Genomic DNA, 18,775 nt, shown 5'->3' on the forward strand with positions numbered 1-18,775 from the left:
TTGTCCAAGTGATTCATTCACCTGGAATATTTCATATTCGTTACTAGTTCTGAGCCTACTCTAACCTAATGTGGACAATTGCTCAACATTAATCTAATAGATTAATCTAATAGATTCCTCCCCCACACCCTCACCATACCCCATATGTTAGCATAATACCTAAAGAGCAAAGTGTAGAATAAAGTAGTTAATTGTTAATAATGATGCTTCAGTCAATTTTAATGAGGATCATTGGTAGTAGAGGAATCTACCTAGAGAATCTCAAATTACTCCATATATTTCAAAGTCCATGTTAATCTCAGATTTGAAACTCTGCTATAGAATAATTTTAATATTAAGCCAACTAGTCTACTGTACCCAAAAACAACCAGAAATCTACATGATGTTTACCAGTAAATGCATGTAATTAAAGTTAATAACTGCTATTTAAAGCATCTGCTGAAAGTGTTTTGAATTAATAAACAAGCCATCTCAGCTTTAAAAGTCTTAATGTTGGCCTGATTTTAGCTAATGCATGATATTACACATAATGTGTAATAATCATAATACGTATTTTCCAATTTATCATGGTTTTTTTTCTTTTTTCTTGAGAATTCTTGTACTATATGTTTTAGAGAGGAAAAAAAATCAAGGATTTTACTTTGGAAAAATTAGTATCCCATATTTTTATATTTTAACTGAAGCTTCATAAATGAAAAGAAAATGGGGGAGGTGTGACAAAAGGAATAATATGGCATTTCCTAAAACTTAGGAGCTTAGGTTACAGAACGCTAAAGTGGCATTGACCTCCGTCTTCCTGCCCCTTGACAGTGCCATCAGTATTCCGTGAAGCACACACTCCAACCACTGCAGGTATCTTAAGCAGAATGAAGAACACAGGGAATTGAATTCTGACCACACTTCTGGTGTGACCTGTAAGCTGAGCCGTTGTCTCCTGGTGCACTACAACGGAAGGAATCTGCTAGAGGAGAATCCCTGGGGACGCCACTGATCCGGTCCAAAGCACACAGCGGCAACTCCTCTCCAGGCACAGCCACGGTGGAATCAACTCACTGTGGCTCCCGTGCTGCCTCTGCCACAACCGCATCTTAACTCCTTGAAAGCAGAGTAGACAACAGAAGGCTGCTGCCCAAGAAAGCAGGAAAGAGCCAAGCAGGGCAGGAGAACGGCCTCCAGCCGCTATCCTCCTTCCAAGTGCATCACGACATCTAAAAGACAGAACTCATTTGCATCCAGATTCCAGACAGAGAGGAGCGTGGTCAAGTCGTTTTCAGCTTTCCAGCCTCTAGTCTACATCCAGGCGTTCTAGGAAGAAGCTGGAATGGCGCTGAGCAGGCTCCTCTGCAGCCCCTATCACAGACAACGTGTCAAATCCTAATATGAGTATATTGCATTCATACACCCAAAATCACACAGTGACATGACGAAACTTACTCCCCTTTGGGAAATAAGCTATTTCAAGCAAATCTATTCTATTGAAAGCAGGAGAAATGCACTTAGTGTTACCTGGCAACTTTGAATATCAATGAAATGATGAAGCATTCCAGTTTCCGTTTATTCATGAGCCATGGCTCCACAACGCCGAATTTCCAACTGTTTGATATTACAGGGAAGGGAAAAAGGGATCTGACATGTGTAAGCCCATTTCCTTTAAAAAAATTATTTCAAAATCTGTTCCCCCCCCCCAAATATATTCATTCTCTTTCATGCAAAAAAAAGAGAGAGGGGGAGGAGTGGGTGGGCATAGGAGTGCCGCAGTTACAATGCAGCTCTTGGGACACCCACATGCCATATGAGAGCTCCGGGCTCTATTCCATGATGGCAGCAGGTAATGGATCAAGGACTTGGGTCACCTCCCACCCACAAAGGAGATCGGAATTGAATTTTCAGCTCCTGGCTTTGGCCTGGCTCAGCTTTAGCTGCTGTGGGCATTTGGGGAGTGAACTGGCAAATGAGAGCTCACTTGCTCTCTCTCTCTCTCTCTCTCTCTCTCTCTAAATAAAACAAAATAAACAAAAATTTAAGTTTAGGAAGAAGTGTCCTGTGGCTTGCATCACATAAAATCTGAACATTGTACAGATAATGGAAAGATTACTATAATGTGCTGTATAACAGCCACTCAAGATACCAGACCTTAATCTACAAACCTGTATTCAGTGAAATATAATATTTTATACAGGAAAAGAATTTCTGAGGATGTGATTAAATTAAGAACAGAGATACAGAGAAAGACAAAGGCAGAGACAGAGAGAGAAAGAGATCTTCCATTCGCTGGTTCATTCCCCAAATGGCTGCAATAGCCGGGACTGGGACAGGTCAAAGCCAAGAGTCTGGAACGCCGATCCGGGACTCACACATGGGTTTCAGGAACCCAAGGATTTGGACTATCTTCTGCAGCTTTCTCCTGCTCATTATCAAGGAGCTGGACCCACGGTGGGGCAGTCAGGACTTGAACTGTTGCTCATGTGGGATGCTGGTGTCACAGGCAGAAACTTAGCCCGCTGTGTCACAACACCAACCTCCTGACACTGTTCCTGGACTTCTGCCCCCTGTGCCTATGAAAGCACAAATATCGCTTAGCTTAAGTCACTGAGTCTCTGGTGATTGATACAGCAGTCACAGGACATTAACACAAGTCCTGAAGTATCAGAGGCTGCTGGTTCAGCCTCTCCAGGCAGTTCTCCACTGAGCTGTCACCTGGGAGCACCAGAGAGAATCACTCGCTCAGAATCGGCCCTGTAATTTTACAAGGCAATTAGTACAGGGCAGATTTCCAGAGTCCGTAAAGAACCTAGCAACGGTGCGGCCAAATCCAAGGATTTGATAACTCTGTGTAATCAATAGTTGAGTGAGCCCAGATCCAAAAGGAGACAAATCATAAAATACAAGATCAAAGTCAGGGAAAGAGTGGCTCTTCCAGATCTACAGGTAATTGCAGGGCCAGTGCTGTGGCAAAGGAGGCTAAGCCTCCGCCTGTGGCACTGGCATCCCATATGGGTGCTGGCTGGAGTCTCAACTGTTCCTCTTCCAACCCAGCTCTCTGCTATGGCCTGGGAAAGCAGTGGAGGTTGGCCCAAGTCCTTGGGCTCCTGCACTCACACGGGAGACCTGGAAGAAGCTCCTGGCCCCTGGCTTTGGATTGGCCCAACTCTGGTCGTTGCAGCCATTTGAGGAGTGAACCAGTGGATAGAAGGCCTTTCTCTGTTTCTCCCTCCCTCTGTCTGTAACTCTACCTCTCAAATAAATAAATAAAAATAAATAAATATTTTTTTAAAAGAAAGGTTATTGCAAGAGCCCAGTTTAAAGGAAGGAATGGAGCTGGAGCTCTGAGGTGAAGAACATTCTCAGCGTTGTTTCCCAGAAGTTGGGCCCTGGGCAGTAACTTCTCTCTCCGAACATCGTTCTCTCATCTGATTCAAGGTGACAACACTGAAATGGAAGGCGAGGCAGAAGGGGAGGGGTTCGGTGGCCCTTTCGATGATGGATGGGTAAAGGAAGGAGATGTTTAGGATGAAGAACAGATCTGTGTCCAGAACGCAGCCCCGACCAGGACTGCAGAGGAAAGAGAGTTTTCTCACGGGAGGAAAAGGGACTGGGAAGAGTCAGTGGGAAGCACTGGGCGGGGAGACAATGAGTTCAGTTGTTCGAAGCTGGAACCCGTCAGCAAGACATTCAGGACCTGAACTATGACACAGGGCAGGGCCCAGGGCAGCCATCCTGATTGCAGAGTGTGGCACCCTGGGGTGTGGATGGTGTAAAGAATCTTATGGGTTTCCTGAAGGTGACCATGATTGTAATGCATCTGTCTCATGAGGGGTCTTCAAAAAAGTTTCTGGAAAATTCTTATTATGAAAAACTTGTGCATGGGTTTCAAAAACTTTTTGCACCAAAATAAATGTACCTTTCAATTCCGTCTTCCCCAGACTTGTGAAGTACTCTCATATTCTGGGTGTTGTGTAACACTAAGTCCTTCCCAAACAGGGAAAAATCGCTGTGTCTGAACACAACAAAAAGTGGTTACATGGCAATTTGTATGGCCACATGATAAATGCTAGTCATTTAAAACTTTAAAAAATGAAAAACTGACTGTATCATAATGTTGCATACAAAAGGCAGAACCTAAGTAGCTATATTCCAAATTTCTAGCTTCACTATGACAGATATTGATATTCAACTGTCATCCCTAAAAAATCACCTGACTGTAATAAGGTAAACACAAATGTTTTTTAGTCTGTAGGAGACAAGTGAGATCCTGAACCATGATAGCCAAAGAAGGAAAGCAATAGATGAAGAGATTGCAGGTGTCTCGTGGGACAGGACTAAGGAGGCAGAGGAGGAGGCAGGAGTGGATGTTGGCATGTGGAGGATACAGTGCCTGTTTGCAGGAGCCTAATGTGCAAAGGAAAGCTGCAGAAATTTTGGAATTTCTCATGCTCTCCTAGACTCATTTCTCCACCTACTGCAATCCGGAAATCATCCCTCTGGCAGACTCACAAAACACCAATGGTTTCTTCCTATGAAAACCAAGTTTTTAAGTGTGTTTATTTTTTTTAAGTGTGTTTGTTTTTAAGTGTGTTTATTTATTATGCCTTTTAACGCACCTGTTGTGTTTTATTTAATTCACTTTTAGCATTGCCATTCTCAATGTTTCCTACCATTTTTTTTTTTTAATTGCTGGGTACTGCTTCTAATGTTCCCCGTTATCTCTTTTTTTATTTTTAAAGATTTATTTATTTATTGAAAGTTAGAGTTACACAGAGCAAGAAGGAGAGGCAGAGAGACAGAGGGATCCATCCGCTGGTTCACTCCCCAGTTAGCCACAACAGCCGGAGCTGCGCCGATCTGAAGCTAGCAGCCAGGGGCTTCCTCCAGGTCTCCCACGCAGGCGCAGGGGCCCAAGGAATTGGGCCATCCCCAACCGATATCCCAGGCCACAGCAGAGAGCTGGATTGGAAGTGGAGCAGCCAGGACTCGAACTGGCGCTCATAAGAGATGCTGGGACTGCGGGTGGTGGCTTTACCTGCTATGCCACAGCGCCGGCACCTATCTCTCTTTTTAAAAAAAGATTTATTTATTTATTTATTTATTTGAAAGTCAGAGTTACAGAAAGGGAGAGATGAGGAGAGGGGGAGGGCATGATGGCCACAACCACTGAGGCTGGGCCAGGCTGAAGCCCGGCACCCGGAGCTTCATCAGGGTCTCCCATTTGGATGGCAGGGGCCCAAGCACTTGGGCAATCTTTGACTGCTTTTCCCAGGCCATTAGCAGGGAGTTGGATCAGAAGTGGAGCAGTCGGCATGGGAACCGGCACCCACATGGGATGCTGGCATTGCAGGCGGTGGGTTTACCCACTATGCCACATCAATCGCCTCCCATTTATCTCTTTGATATTATTATTCATAATTTCTTATCCTATTTGGCAAATTAGTTTTGTTTTCCAGCAAATGAGCCGTTCCATGCATTGTCTTTCCTCACTCTCCTATCCTCTTGGTACTCATCATGAGCTCAGGCCTTAGCCTGTGTCCTTCCAAGTAAGCCTGCGGTGCAGATTGAATGAGTTTTATAATCTGCTCACAACCACTCCCTGTTTCTAATTCCCTAACGCCCACTGCCACCAGTCCCCCAGCAATCATTCTGGTACATCTCGTCCCAGGTCCCATCCTTCGGATAGCTACCTGCCATCATTGAAATTGCTTGATCCACTGGGTTGGAGGACAAGAGCAAGCGATATTCACAGACTACAATTTCCTTAGTCTCTTGTTGTCTGTTCCCCTCTCCTGAAGTGGTTTCCCATGGGCTGAAGCTTAGTCAGTACTGTTGTTTTAGATTCAAAATATGGAAATATGGTCATCAGTAATTTGTTGATTTTTAAAGTTGAATTGCCAGTGACCTTCTAATATCACTCTAGAATCTCAAGCCAGAAATATCTGGTACTAGGTAGGGATGGGTGGAGAGTCATATCAGTAAAACTCTCACTGAATCTTTAAAACAATCCTACAAAGTCTGTTTGTCAGCCCACTTGTAGAGAGGAAAGCAGTGTAGGTCAAAGCAAAAGCCTGTGGCTTACAACAATACATGGCAGACAGTGGTGCCACAAGGATTCCAAGTAGGTTATCTGCTGCAGGAAGCCATGCTTCCTCCACTCTCCCAAGAGGTCACTGAAACCTGTTCTCCCTTGGGCTCCCATGTCTCAGCCACTCCTGAAGCAGGCAACTCTCCACTCCACTCATAAAGCAGCAAGTCCAAAGCCGGCGCAGTGGCTCAATAGGCTAATCCTCCGCCTTGCGGCACCGGCACACTGGGTTCTAGTCCCGGTCGGGGCGCCGGATTCTGTCCCGGTTGCCCCTCTTCCAGGCCAGCTCTCTGCTATGGCCAGGGAGTGCAGTGGAGGATGGCCCAAGTGCTTGGGCCCTGCACCCCATGGGAGACCAGGAGAAGCACCTGGCTCCTGCCTTCGGATCAGCGTGGTGCACCGGCCGCGGCGGCCATTGGAGGGTGAACCAACGGCAAAGGAAGACCTTTCTCTCTGTCTCTGTCTCTCACTGTCCACTCTGCCTGTCAAAAACAAACAAACAAACAAAGCAGCAAGTCGATTCTTCCTGAGACCCACATCATTCAACAATGAAGTCTCTGCTCTCCGAGCAGTCACACTCAGTGCTGGAGCCTATGTCCACCACCCATCCTTTCACTATACAGGAATTCATACCTTACTTACACTGTCCCCAGGTCAGGGCAATACCTTCCCTACACTCTAGTATCTTAAAGGCTCCCTGTTACCTATGGTACAAAGTCCAAGACCTAAGCCTTGCCTTATCTGACCCCAAACAACGTCACCAGCTGTTTCCCCCACACCCAGTGTTCTAGTGACATACTCAATTTTTTAAAAAAGATATATTTATTTATTTAAACAGGAGAGTTACAAAGAGGCAGAGGCAGAGGCAGAGAGAGAGAGAGAGAGAGAGAGAGGTCTTCCATCTGCTGGGTCACTCCCCAAGTGGTCAATCCAAAGCCAAGAGCCAGGAACTTCTTCTGGGTCTCCCATGCGGGTGCAGGGGCACTTGGACCATCTTCTACTGCTTTCCCAGGCCATAGTAGAGAGCTGGATCAGAAGAGGAGCAGCCGGGACTTGAACTGGTGCCCGTATGGGATGCCAGCACTGCAGGTGGTAGCTTTTTCCGCTATACCACAGCACTGGCCCCCCGCACTCAATTTTCATTGTGTTACCAGAGAAATTGCAGGGTTCTTATCTTCGCTCCCGCAAGAAAGAATTCAGGCGTGAGACAGAGAGTAGTGGGAGGTAAAACAGCAAGGCTTATTAGGGCAGGGACATCCGTAAGGATGGATGGGCACCTCTCCAGACAGGACCTGGGAAAGAGTGCCATCGCTCGGACGGGGTGGGGTGGGGTGGGGTGGGGTGAGCAAGGTTACATGATTGAGTGGAAAGATTACAACTGGCCAGGCAGGCGGGTGGCTCAGCAGAAAGGCAGAGGGCTGAGCACGCAGTCCAGTTGAGGCTGGGGGTTTTTAAGGAGACCTCTGCTCCTCTTGAAACAAAGGGCTTTTTGGATGTAAATAGAAAAACTTCTCTCTTGAAGGCCTGAAACAATGGACTTTATGGATGCAAATATTATCAGACAGGAGGAAGGCAGCAGGGTGTTTGAAATGCAGATACTGGGCTGCACCTGGGAGATTGTGGAAGATTTGTCAGGCAGAAGGGGTGGGGACCCCCACCTGGCAGGTTATCAGGTAGAAGGGGCAGGGCAGGGCAGGATGTGAATACCGAGCTGCCCCTGAAACACTGTCAGGATGACTTTGAGATGCAGCATATGCTGGACATAGATGTCTTCTCTTTAGGCCTTTATGTCACACACACATATAACTGACTTCCTACCTAACAATTGTGCTCCCACACACCAGGCCTTCATAATGTCATAATTTTCTGCTTGTTTTTTTTTTTTTTTAATATCTATTTATTTGAAAGAGACAGGGTCACACACACACACACACACACACACACACACAATCTTTGATCAGCTCATTCACTGCTCCAGTTGTCTGCAACAGCTGGAACTGAGCCAGGCTCAAGCCAGGAGCCTGGAACTCCACCTATGTCTCCCATGTGGGTGGCAGAACCTCAGGCACTTAGGTCATCATCCACTGCCTTCCCAGGTACACTAGCAGGGAGCTGGATCAGAAGCAGAGTACTTGAACCAGCACTCTCCCACCCTTCCACCTGCTGTTCTTTCTTCACGAAATGAACTTCATCCTTTCCACCAGCCAGCCTTCTTATTCTGCAGGGCTCAGTGCTGAGGCCACCTGTTTCACAAAGCCCTTCCTGATTCCCCCACGTAGACCTAGATGCATCCTTCCATAACCTGTAACCACTGGAGTGTGAATTCCTCAAGAGTGATGTAGAACTATTATCTGCTTCAGTAATGTCCAAGTAAGATATATAGGTATCTGTTTGATGTGCATGAAGAAAATATCACAACTTTTACCTAAAAGCTGTAATTCATATTTTCCTAAGTTTTAAACATTTTGATTATTTTAAATGTTTTGCAAAGTAAATGTAATATGCAACATTAGTATGTGTATATAATTTTCTTTTAAAGTTTTTTGTAAGTTTCAAAAAGAGGCATGTATATAGGGAGGGTTCATCAATTTTTTAAATTATTTACTTATTTGAAAGAGTTACAGAGGGGCAGAAAGAGAGAGAGAAATATTCCACCTGCTGGTTTACCTCCCAAATGGCCACAATGGCTGGAGCTGAGCCCATCTGAAGCCAGGAGCCAGGAGTTTCTTCCAGGTCTCCCATGTGGGTGCAGGGGCCTAAGAGGTTGGGCCATCTTCCACTGCTTTACCAGGCCATAACAGAGAGCTGGATGGAAAGTGGAGCAGCTGGAACTTGAACTGTCACCCATATGAGATGCCAGCACTGCAGGCGGCGGCTTTACCTGCTATGCCACAGCACCTCCTCCTCACCCCCGGTTTATTTATTTTTTTTTTTTTCTGGTGAAGAAGGCACAGTAAAATGACACTTGGCAACCACTGGTTATGATTTATTTGATAATAAATCACCCAGATGCATAAGATGAAGCTCTTTATCTCTGAATTGCTAGCATTTAGAACAAATTTTTCTCACCTGGCAACGAATCTGTAAATGTTAAATGAGTGAATAAATTAATGAGAAATACAGACGTAGCATGCATGCTGTCATGGGAGAAACAAAACATCGCTACTTAGAAGTCTTGCGCTTGAGTTAGGGTCTTGAATTCCGCATTGTATGAGGTTGTCTTTGGGTAAGTTCCTCACTTTGAATATCAGTTTATTCATCTGTGCGTGAAGACAAGACAGCAAGGAGGGTGTGAGCATTAAAAGGCCTAAGTACTGTGAAAGGCTTGGCCTGTGTCCCTGCACACCACGTGCTCAGTAAATCAAAGCTGTTTGCAGTTCTGTGTGGCAGTTCGCCCAAATCTAAAGGTTCTGTTCTTGATAAGCCCATCCTTACTCTGCCAAAATGATCTTGCCTTGCAGACATCTAAAGAAAGGGCCTGTGTCTTAGACATAAACAAACTACCTGGAGAAAATCAAAGTGATTCAAAAGCCAGAGAAGATGTTCCGAAGGCCACAGTCACACATGTGTTTCCTTACTCTGCCCCACGTGACACCACCTTGTCATCATTGGCAGAATCTTTTCAAACCCCCTCAGAACAAAAACAAACGCCATCTTTGCTTGGCGATAGACCTTTGTGCCTCCCTGGCTGTGAGCTCATTCGCCCAACAGGGCTGCATTGCCCAGGAGTGACTTAGAGGTGGGCTTGGGGGCCGGTGCTGTGGCATAGCGGATGAGGCCGCCCGCCTGCAGTGTGTGGATATTTTGAGGGGCCAGCACCATGGTGTAGTGGGTAAAGCTGCCGCCTGCAGTGCCAGCATCCCATATGGGCGCCAATTCGAGTCCCAGCTGCTCCACTTCTGATCCAGCTCTCTGCTGTGGCCTGAGAAAGCAATGGAAGATGGCCCAAGTCCTTGAGCCCCTGCACCTGCATGGGAAACTGGGAAGAAGCTCCTGGCTCCTGGCTTTGGATCAGCTCAGCTCCAAAGCCAGCAGATGAAAGACCTCTCTGCCTCTCTGTAACTCTGCCTTTCAAATCAATCAATCAATCAAATAAATAAATCAGTAGAAAAAGAAGGAGGGGAGGAAGGAGAACTGGGGGGGGAGGGGAGAAGGAGGGGGAAGGGGAGGAAGAAGATGAAAAAGAAGAAGGGGTGCTAACAATGTAGTTTTTAATTGTTCTCACAAAAAGAAAAAAATAACTGTGTTGGAAGAGATATGTTAATTAACTTGACTGTAGTAATCATTTCACTAAGTATATGCATATCAAACTGTATTTGATACACTTATTTTACTCCTTTATTTGTATGTGTATGTGTATTGGATACACATACTGTACACCTTTAATTTGTAGAATTCTTTTTAAAAAATTAAAATTGAAAAACTAAAGCAAGGGTTTGACAATTCTGAAATTTGAATAATTCAAATAGATATTCACGTTGCTTTAGGAGAAAAAAAGGAAATTCATTTCAAGTGCCCAATCTACTCTCCACTTTTCCTGTGTGCTTTCTCAGGTATGCTAGTCTGACCTGTGAACCACCGCTTCAGTGACTTCAGTGACATTTTTCCCCTGCACCAAGATTACAAACCAGTGGCCCCACAGTCAAACCCAGAGCACAGATTTTGTTTCACCTTAACAATGATTTGCTTAAAAACAAAATTAATCTCTGGCTATTGTTTAATAATCTGAGCACAATCCTGTATTTACATTTTTCTTAAGAAATTACAGGAGTGGTGTGGGGAGCAATCCGGACTGGACTGAGTTACTGGAATTAAGACTTATTCTATGCATCTGCTCTCCCACAATATGGCGCTGGGAGAGAAGTAAACAGCTTCCGCACAGCTGCCTCCTGATTGGAGGAGAGCAGCGTACTCGGCGTGTGGGCAGCCGAGTTGGGATTGGCGGAGGAGGACTATAAAGGAGGAGAGAGACGGCATGCACCAGGAACATCTATGGGGAACATCTATGGGGAACATCTAAGGGGAACACCTGTGCAGCCCCCCGAGAAAGCCGGCCGGCAGTGTGCCGCTCCCCTGCGGAAGTGGGGAATGCGGCCAGGGGGAACTGCCCTTCCACGGAGGTGGAAGGGATAGTAGCCAACCCGGGAAGAACCAGCAGCAAACCCGGGGAGGGCCGAGCAGACGAAAGAACAGCGCAGGGTTTAGTGTCGCTCCTCCACGAAGAGGGGGAGCGACATAATGGTGCCGTGACTCGGATAGGAAACCTAGGACGGATAGCAAACTTAGGAGGGAAGAAACGGGAAGAACTGGGAAAATATCGGAGAGAGAGATTAGCAAACAGCCTAGGGAAAAGCCGGACGAAAAAGGGTGCCGGAAGAAGCTATTGAAAGCCTAGGCATAGACTCGGATACGGACTATGGGGGGAAGCTGGGAGAAATCTCTAAGGTCAAAAGCGAAAGTGAACGCTAGAACAGACAGACTCGGACGCGGACTGTGGGGAGAGGCCAGGAGAAATGAGGGAGGAATATCGTTGGAGGAAAGTTTGGGGAAACATACCGGGTAGAGAAAAATGTTAGGGAAATTGAAGCCGTGGGGGGCAGGCCGAGGCGGATACGAAAGCCACTTTGGGGTTCTCAAGTTAGCCCGGGAATAGGGGGCGAAAAGTTGAAACCAGAAGCTGAAACGTAAGCCAGATTGGGATCCGTCTGATTAGCCCGGGGAGCAAAGGACGGGAAGCCAAACCGTGGGGCGGAGACGTATGCTGGGTTGAATTCGCCAGGCTAGCCCGGGGAACTTAGATTGAATGCTAGTGGCGGACACGTAAGCTACGCTGTGTTACTCGCGGAAGCCGCCGCGTGCAGAGAGAGCACGGGGCGTGAATAGATAGGGAACGGGGCTGGCGCGAGGCCGTGGTGCAGACGCGAAGGCGTGGAGACCGCGGAGCGCGCGAAGCCAAGCCGCGCAAAGCCGGGAAGCTGCGCAGATGAAAGAGGCGCGGGCTGAAGCGGCTCAGCCGGGAAGCTGCCGAGAAGCAGCCTCGGGGCGGGCGCAGCCGGGAAGCTGCAGGGATAAGAGAAATAGAAGTTTAGAAGCAAAGTGAGAGAAATAGGAATGCTGGAAGATAGAAGTAAAATGGGAGAAATAGGAATGCCCGGAGATAGAGAAATAGAGAAATAGAAAGGCCTCCCTACAACACTGCAATGTGAGAGCTTGGATTCGGTCTGCCTGATTAAGTGAGGCGATGAGTACGATGAGCACCTGCGGCGGCTAGCAGCTTATGCGCCGCAGGTCACCGAAGACAGGCATGAATTAACATCAGTAAGGCCTCCCCACAAAAAGGCAATGAGAAGGCTTGGATTCGGTTTGCCTGATTGCTAGGTTTTGTAAGCCCCTGCAGGCAGAGCAGAGCATGCGCTGCAGGGCACCGAATACAGGCACGCATCAGCGCCTAAAAACCTCCTCACAACATGGCGAAGAGAGGACCCGGATTCGGTTTGCCTGATAGGACTTGTAAGAGCCTGTGGCAACTCTAGCAAGTAGAGCAGAGTGTGTGCCGCGGGACACCGAAGACAGGCGCGTATCAACGCCAAAAAATAAAAAGAAAGGGGGATCTGTGGGGAGCAATCCGGACTGGACTGAGTTACTGGAATTAAGACTTATTCTATGCATCTGCTCTCCCACAATATGGCGCTGGGAGAGAAGTAAACAGCTTCCGCACAGCTGCCTCCTGATTGGAGGAGAGCAGCGTACTCGGCGTGTGGGCAGCCGAGTTGGGATTGGCGGAGGAGGACTATAAAGGAGGAGAGAGATGGCATGCACCAGGAACATCTATGGGGAACATCTATGGGGAACATCTAAGGGGAACACCTGTGCAGCCCCCCGAGAAAGCCGGCCGGCGGTGTGCCGCTCCCCTGCGGAAGTGGGGAATGCGGCCAGGGGGAACTGCCCTTCCACGGAGGTGGAAGGGATAGTAGCCAACCCGGGAAGAACCAGCAGCAAACCCGGGGAGGGCCGAGCAGACGAAAGAACAGCGCAGGGTTTAGTGTCGCTCCTCCACGAAGAGGGGGAGCGACATAATGGTGCCGTGACTCGGATAGGAAACCTAGGACGGATAGCAAACTTAGGAGGGAAGAAACGGGAAGAACTGGGAAAATATCGGAGAGAGAGATTAGCAAACAGCCTAGGGAAAAGCCGGACGAAAAAGGGTGCCGGAAGAAGCTATTGAAAGCCTAGGCATAGACTCGGATACGGACTATGGGGGGAAGCTGGGAGAAATCTCTAAGGTCAAAAGCGAAAGTGAACGCTAGAACAGACAGACTCGGACGCGGACTGTGGGGAGAGGCCAGGAGAAATGAGGGAGGAATATCGTTGGAGGAAAGTTTGGGGAAACATACCGGGTAGAGAAAAATGTTAGGGAAATTGAAGCCGTGGGGGGCAGGCCGAGGCGGATACGAAAGCCACTTTGGGGTTCTCAAGTTAGCCCGGGAATAGGGGGCGAAAAGTTGAAACCAGAAGCTGAAACGTAAGCCAGATTGGGATCCGTCTGATTAGCCCGGGGAGCAAAGGACGGGAAGCCAAACCGTGGGGCGGAGACGTATGCTGGGTTGAATTCGCCAGGCTAGCCCGGGGAACTTAGATTGAATGCTAGTGGCGGACACGTAAGCTACGCTGTGTTACTCGCGGAAGCCGCCGCGTGCAGAGAGAGCACGGGGCGTGAATAGATAGGGAACGGGGCTGGCGCGAGGCCGTGGTGCAGACGCGAAGGCGTGGAGACCGCGGAGCGCGCGAAGCCAAGCCGCGCAAAGCCGGGAAGCTGCGCAGATGAAAGAGGCGCGGGCTGAAGCGGCTCAGCCGGGAAGCTGCCGAGAAGCAGCCTCGGGGCGGGCGCAGCCGGGAAGCTGCAGGGATAAGAGAAATAGAAGTTTAGAAGCAAAGTGAGAGAAATAGGAATGCTGGAAGATAGAAGTAAAATGGGAGAAATAGGAATGCCCGGAGATAGAGAAATAGAGAAATAGAAAGGCCTCCCTACAACACTGCAATGTGAGAGCTTGGATTCGGTCTGCCTGATTAAGTGAGGCGATGAGTACGATGAGCACCTGCGGCGGCTAGCAGCTTATGCGCCGCAGGTCACCGAAGACAGGCATGAATTAACATCAGTAAGGCCTCCCCACAAAAAGGCAATGAGAAGGCTTGGATTCGGTTTGCCTGATTGCTAGGTTTTGTAAGCCCCTGCAGGCAGAGCAGAGCATGCGCTGCAGGGCACCGAATACAGGCACGCATCAGCGCCTAAAAACCTCCTCACAACATGGCGAAGAGAGGACCCGGATTCGGTTTGCCTGATAGGACTTGTAAGAGCCTGTGGCAACTCTAGCAAGTAGAGCAGAGTGTGTGCCGCGGGACACCGAAGACAGGCGCGTATCAACGCCAAAAAATAAAAAGAAAGGGGGATCTGTGGGGAGCAATCCGGACTGGACTGAGTTACTGGAATTAAGACTTATTCTATGCATCTGCTCTCCCACAATATGGCGCTGGGAGAGAAGTAAACAGCTTCCGCACAGCTGCCTCCTGATTGGAGGAGAGCAGCGTACTCGGCGTGTGGGCAGCCGAGTTGGGATTGGCGGAGGAGGACTATAAAGGAGGAGAGAGACGGCATGCACCAGGAACATCTATGGGGAACATCTATGGGGAACATCTAAGGGGAACACCTGTGCAGCCCCCCGAGAAAGCCGGCCGGCGGTGTGCCGCTCCCCTGCGGAAGTGGGGAATGCGGCCAGGGGGAACTGCCCTTCCACGGAGGTGGAAGGGATAGTAGCCAACCCGGGAAGAACCAGCAGCAAACCCGGGGAGGGCCGAGCAGACGAAAGAACAGCGCAGGGTTTAGTGTCGCTCCTCCACGAAGAGGGGGAGCGACAGAGTGGGTATTTAACCTAGCAATTAAGATGCCCACATCCCACATCAAAGTATTTGGGTTCAATCCCCAGCTCTGGCTCCTGACTACAACCTCCTGCTATTGAAGACAGAGCCTAGGAGGCAGTGGTGATGCCTCAAGTAATTGGGGGTCCCTGCAAATCACGTGGGAGTCCTAGATTGAGTCCTGGTTCCCAGTTTTAGTCCTTCTGGTAGGAGGAGAATGGTACAGTTATTTGGGAAGTTAACTAGCAGGTAAGATATCTATCAAATTAATTAGTTAACTAAAATTTTTTAATATTTTTTTTATTAACTAGAAGTCAGAGTTAGAGAGAGAAAAAGAGAGAGAGGTCTTCCATCTGCTAGGTCACTCCCCAAATGGCTGCAAAGGCCAGGGCTGGGTCAGGTCGAAGCCTGGAGCCTGGAGCCTGGAGCTTCTTCTCGGTCTCCCGCATGGGTGCAGGGATCCAAGCACTTGGGCCATCTTCTGCTGCTCTCCCCGGTGCATCAGCAGGAAATTGGATCAGAAGTAGAATAGCCAGGACATGAGCTGGCACCCAAATGAGATGTTGGTACTGCAAACAGAGGCTTAGTTCGCTACACCATAGCACCGGCCCCTAATTAACCATTTTTTTAAAAAGAAAATATGGATTGCCAACAATGAGCCTGCATTTGGCAAGAGCTCCTTTCTTTAGGGGCAACCTATGATTCCAATCTTGAACAACCCACCATGCCCTACTGTCTCTCCATACTGACACTGTAATTCGGCATTTATCATCATTTTTGTACAGTTGTTTTCTGAGAGTTATAAAGAAAGTGAAATCATTTTATACCTATATTTCTGTTTAAATCAATTAAGCAAAAAATAGGAGCCAGCATTAGGGGGCAGGGAGTTAAGATGTTTCCTGTGACGGGCACCTCATTTGGGCTCCACTTCTTCTTATTATTATTATTTTTAAAAGATTTATTTTATTTATTTGAAAGAGTTACAGAGAGAGGTAGAGACAGAGAGAGAGGTCTTCCATCTGCTGGTTCACTCCCTAGATGGCCGCAATGGCTGGAACTGTGCCGATCCGAAGCCAGGAGCCAGGAGCTTCTTCCAGGTCTCCCACGTGGGTGCGGGGGCCCAAGGACTTGGGACATCTTGTACTGCTTTCTCAGGCCACAGCAGAGAGCTGGATCGGAAGAGGAACAGCCAGGACCAGAACTGGCGCCCATATGGAATGCTGGTGCTTCCGGCCAGGGCTTTAATCCACTGCGCCACAGCGCCAGCCCCTGGGCTCCACTTCTGATCCAGGTCCCTGCTAATGCACCTGGGAAAGCAGCAGAAGATGGTCTACTACTCGAGGGAGATGCAGAAGAAGCTGCTGGCTCCTTGACTTCGGCCTAGCCCTTATGGTCATTTGGGGAGTGAACCAGCAGTTAGAAGATCTCTCTCTCTCTCTAACTCTGCCTTTCAAATAAATACATCTTTTTTAAAAATAAAAGAAAGCAAAAAGTAGGCTTGTAATGGCAATGTATTTCAAGGGAAAAAAATGGGAAAAGCAAACTTCCTTGAGGGGAATGGACCATTTAAACTTAGTGAAAATACAAGCAAGGTGTGTCTGGGTCCGCATGGCAGCATTTACTAAACACCTGCTTGCTTCACTGGTTGGTTATCCAGCCCTGGCACCTTGAAGTATTTGATCTTCTTTATATTGATCTGAAGGATTGAGCCATAACTCCCTAAGGGCAGAAAGAGCCCTTTACCTAACCAGCTGTCATTGTCTTGCCCTGCTTCTACCCCCACCATAACTTCCTTCAACCATCCTAGCAGACAATTGCTATGCTGTGCCATAATGACTACTATCATTGCACGCTTTCTAGCTGCTGAAAGTGGTGTGCTTCCCCAGCCCAGGTGTTTACCATCCACTCAAGTGTTTCATAAACAAGATAGGGCTACAAAACCTCATTGGAGACTTAAGAAAAATATTTAATGCACATTTGGGACGTTGTGGTTGAACTGTCCTAAGTCTACATACAATGAAAGTAAAAGACAGGTTTTGCCCTCCCTGTTTTACAGTTGAGGAGACAGAGGAGTGAAGGAATTCCAGAGGTCCCAGGCTTAGAAAAATGCTCAGACATGAATTGAATCCAGGTTTATTATCAACAATTTTGAGCTCAGTTCTTCTCATAAAGTGTTCCTCAGGCTACAACGCTCTTCTTCACCATCAGAAGAGTGATCTTCCTTCTGCTGGTTCATTTCCTGAATGGCCACAATAATAGCCAGGAGCCAGGAATTCCATCCACATGAGTGACAGGGGCCCAAGTACTTGGGCCATCATCTACTACCTTGTTAGGTGCATTAGCAGAAAGCTGGATCAGAAATGAAGCAGCTGGGATTCAAATTAGCCCTCTGACAATGGGATGCCAGCACTGCAAGAGGAGGCTTAACCCATTGCATCACAACGCTGGTCCCTGAGGTTTTGTTTCTAATATTTTTTTTTTTATCAGAAATGACTCAAGTTAAGCTTCATGTATGTTTACAGTGTAAGCAAGGTTAAGGCTACTTTTCAGGTCAAACTGGGTTGGTGTGTTCAGAAATTCTTCAGGCTCTGCCTCCACTTTAATTTTGCTTTAACCATTCTCCCTGCTTTGGGTCATTCTTCCAACAAGCTGAGAGTGTGACCAGATGACATAAGGTACCTTTGGTCATCATCGTTGACACAGTCCTTGGATAGAAAGTCAGGGAGATGTTGCTATCAGCAGCAATAGGTGTGCTGGAGCTCAGAGTTGTGTAGCCTCAGCAGTTGCCACTGGTGCCAGTTTCCTCATGGCAATCACTTGGTGTGGGAGTGGCTGCTGGAGGGTGTTCAAAACTCTTGAGACAATACAGTGCACCAGAAGGGTAAACACAAGAACTGTAAGCCAAGGATTGAGATATTCCTCCGAGCAATATTTTTAAATGTTTAAAAAATAAATAAATCTCAAAAAAATCTGCTATGCCGTGTCCTTTGACCTCTATCTCCCTATTTTCTTCCCCCCTTCCACCTGTTCCATTTTCTGTCTCTGTGTATTCGAGCTCTTCATTTTTTACCATGACACATATTAATGAGACCAGGTACTACTTTCCTTTTAGGTCTGGCTTAGTTTAGTGTTTTACATCTCTGTGCTATGAATGGCAGAATCTCTCTCTTTCTCAATTTAAGCTGAATAATATTTCCTTGTGTTCACAGCCACCCATTGTTATCCATGGGGGATTCATTTGAAAACCACCTGAAGATACCAAAATTTGAGGATACCAAAGTCTGGTATATAAAATGGCATGGTATTTGCATATAGCCTACATATATCCTACTGTACACTGTAAATCACCTCTAAATTACTTTTAATACCTAATACAGCATAAATACTATGTAAATAGTTATACTGTGTTGTTTAATGACAAGAGAAATAGGAATGTACATGTTTAGTATATATTCAATTTTCTTTTGCTTGATAGTTTCAATCCATGGATGAATTGGTTAGTTAACTCCATGGATGCAGAAATCATGATTATGGAGGAATAACAGAAGCTAGGGGTCACACAGAATGAAAACAAGTAGAATCAGAATGTGATTTCAAATCCAACAAGAACTTTGGTTTATGCTTAGGAATGTCAGTTTTCCTTGAGCCTCATTTGAGAGGCAGAGAGGTGGGAGATAAGTTAGACACTGGGACAGAAGCCAACTTTTTTTAGAGGTTTATTTTGTTTATTTGAAAGGCAGAGTTGAGAAAGAGAGAGAGAGACAGAGAGACAGAGAGAGAGATCTTCCA

The 18,775-nt window shown here is 47.2% G+C and overlaps 1 long non-coding RNA gene across 1 annotated transcript in view; it reads right to left on the reverse strand.

Moving 5' to 3' along the window:
- Window positions 1-18,775, reverse strand: part of LOC149125071 (uncharacterized) — a 37,435-nt gene that overhangs the window by 199 nt on the left and 18,461 nt on the right. The gene's annotated exons all lie outside the window — the stretch shown is intronic.

The sequence above is a fragment of the Oryctolagus cuniculus genome, chromosome 8, assembly GCF_051225735.1.
Source record: "Oryctolagus cuniculus isolate XC-2025 breed Fujian yellow rabbit chromosome 8, ASM5122573v1, whole genome shotgun sequence".
Taxonomy (NCBI): domain Eukaryota; kingdom Metazoa; phylum Chordata; class Mammalia; order Lagomorpha; family Leporidae; genus Oryctolagus; species Oryctolagus cuniculus.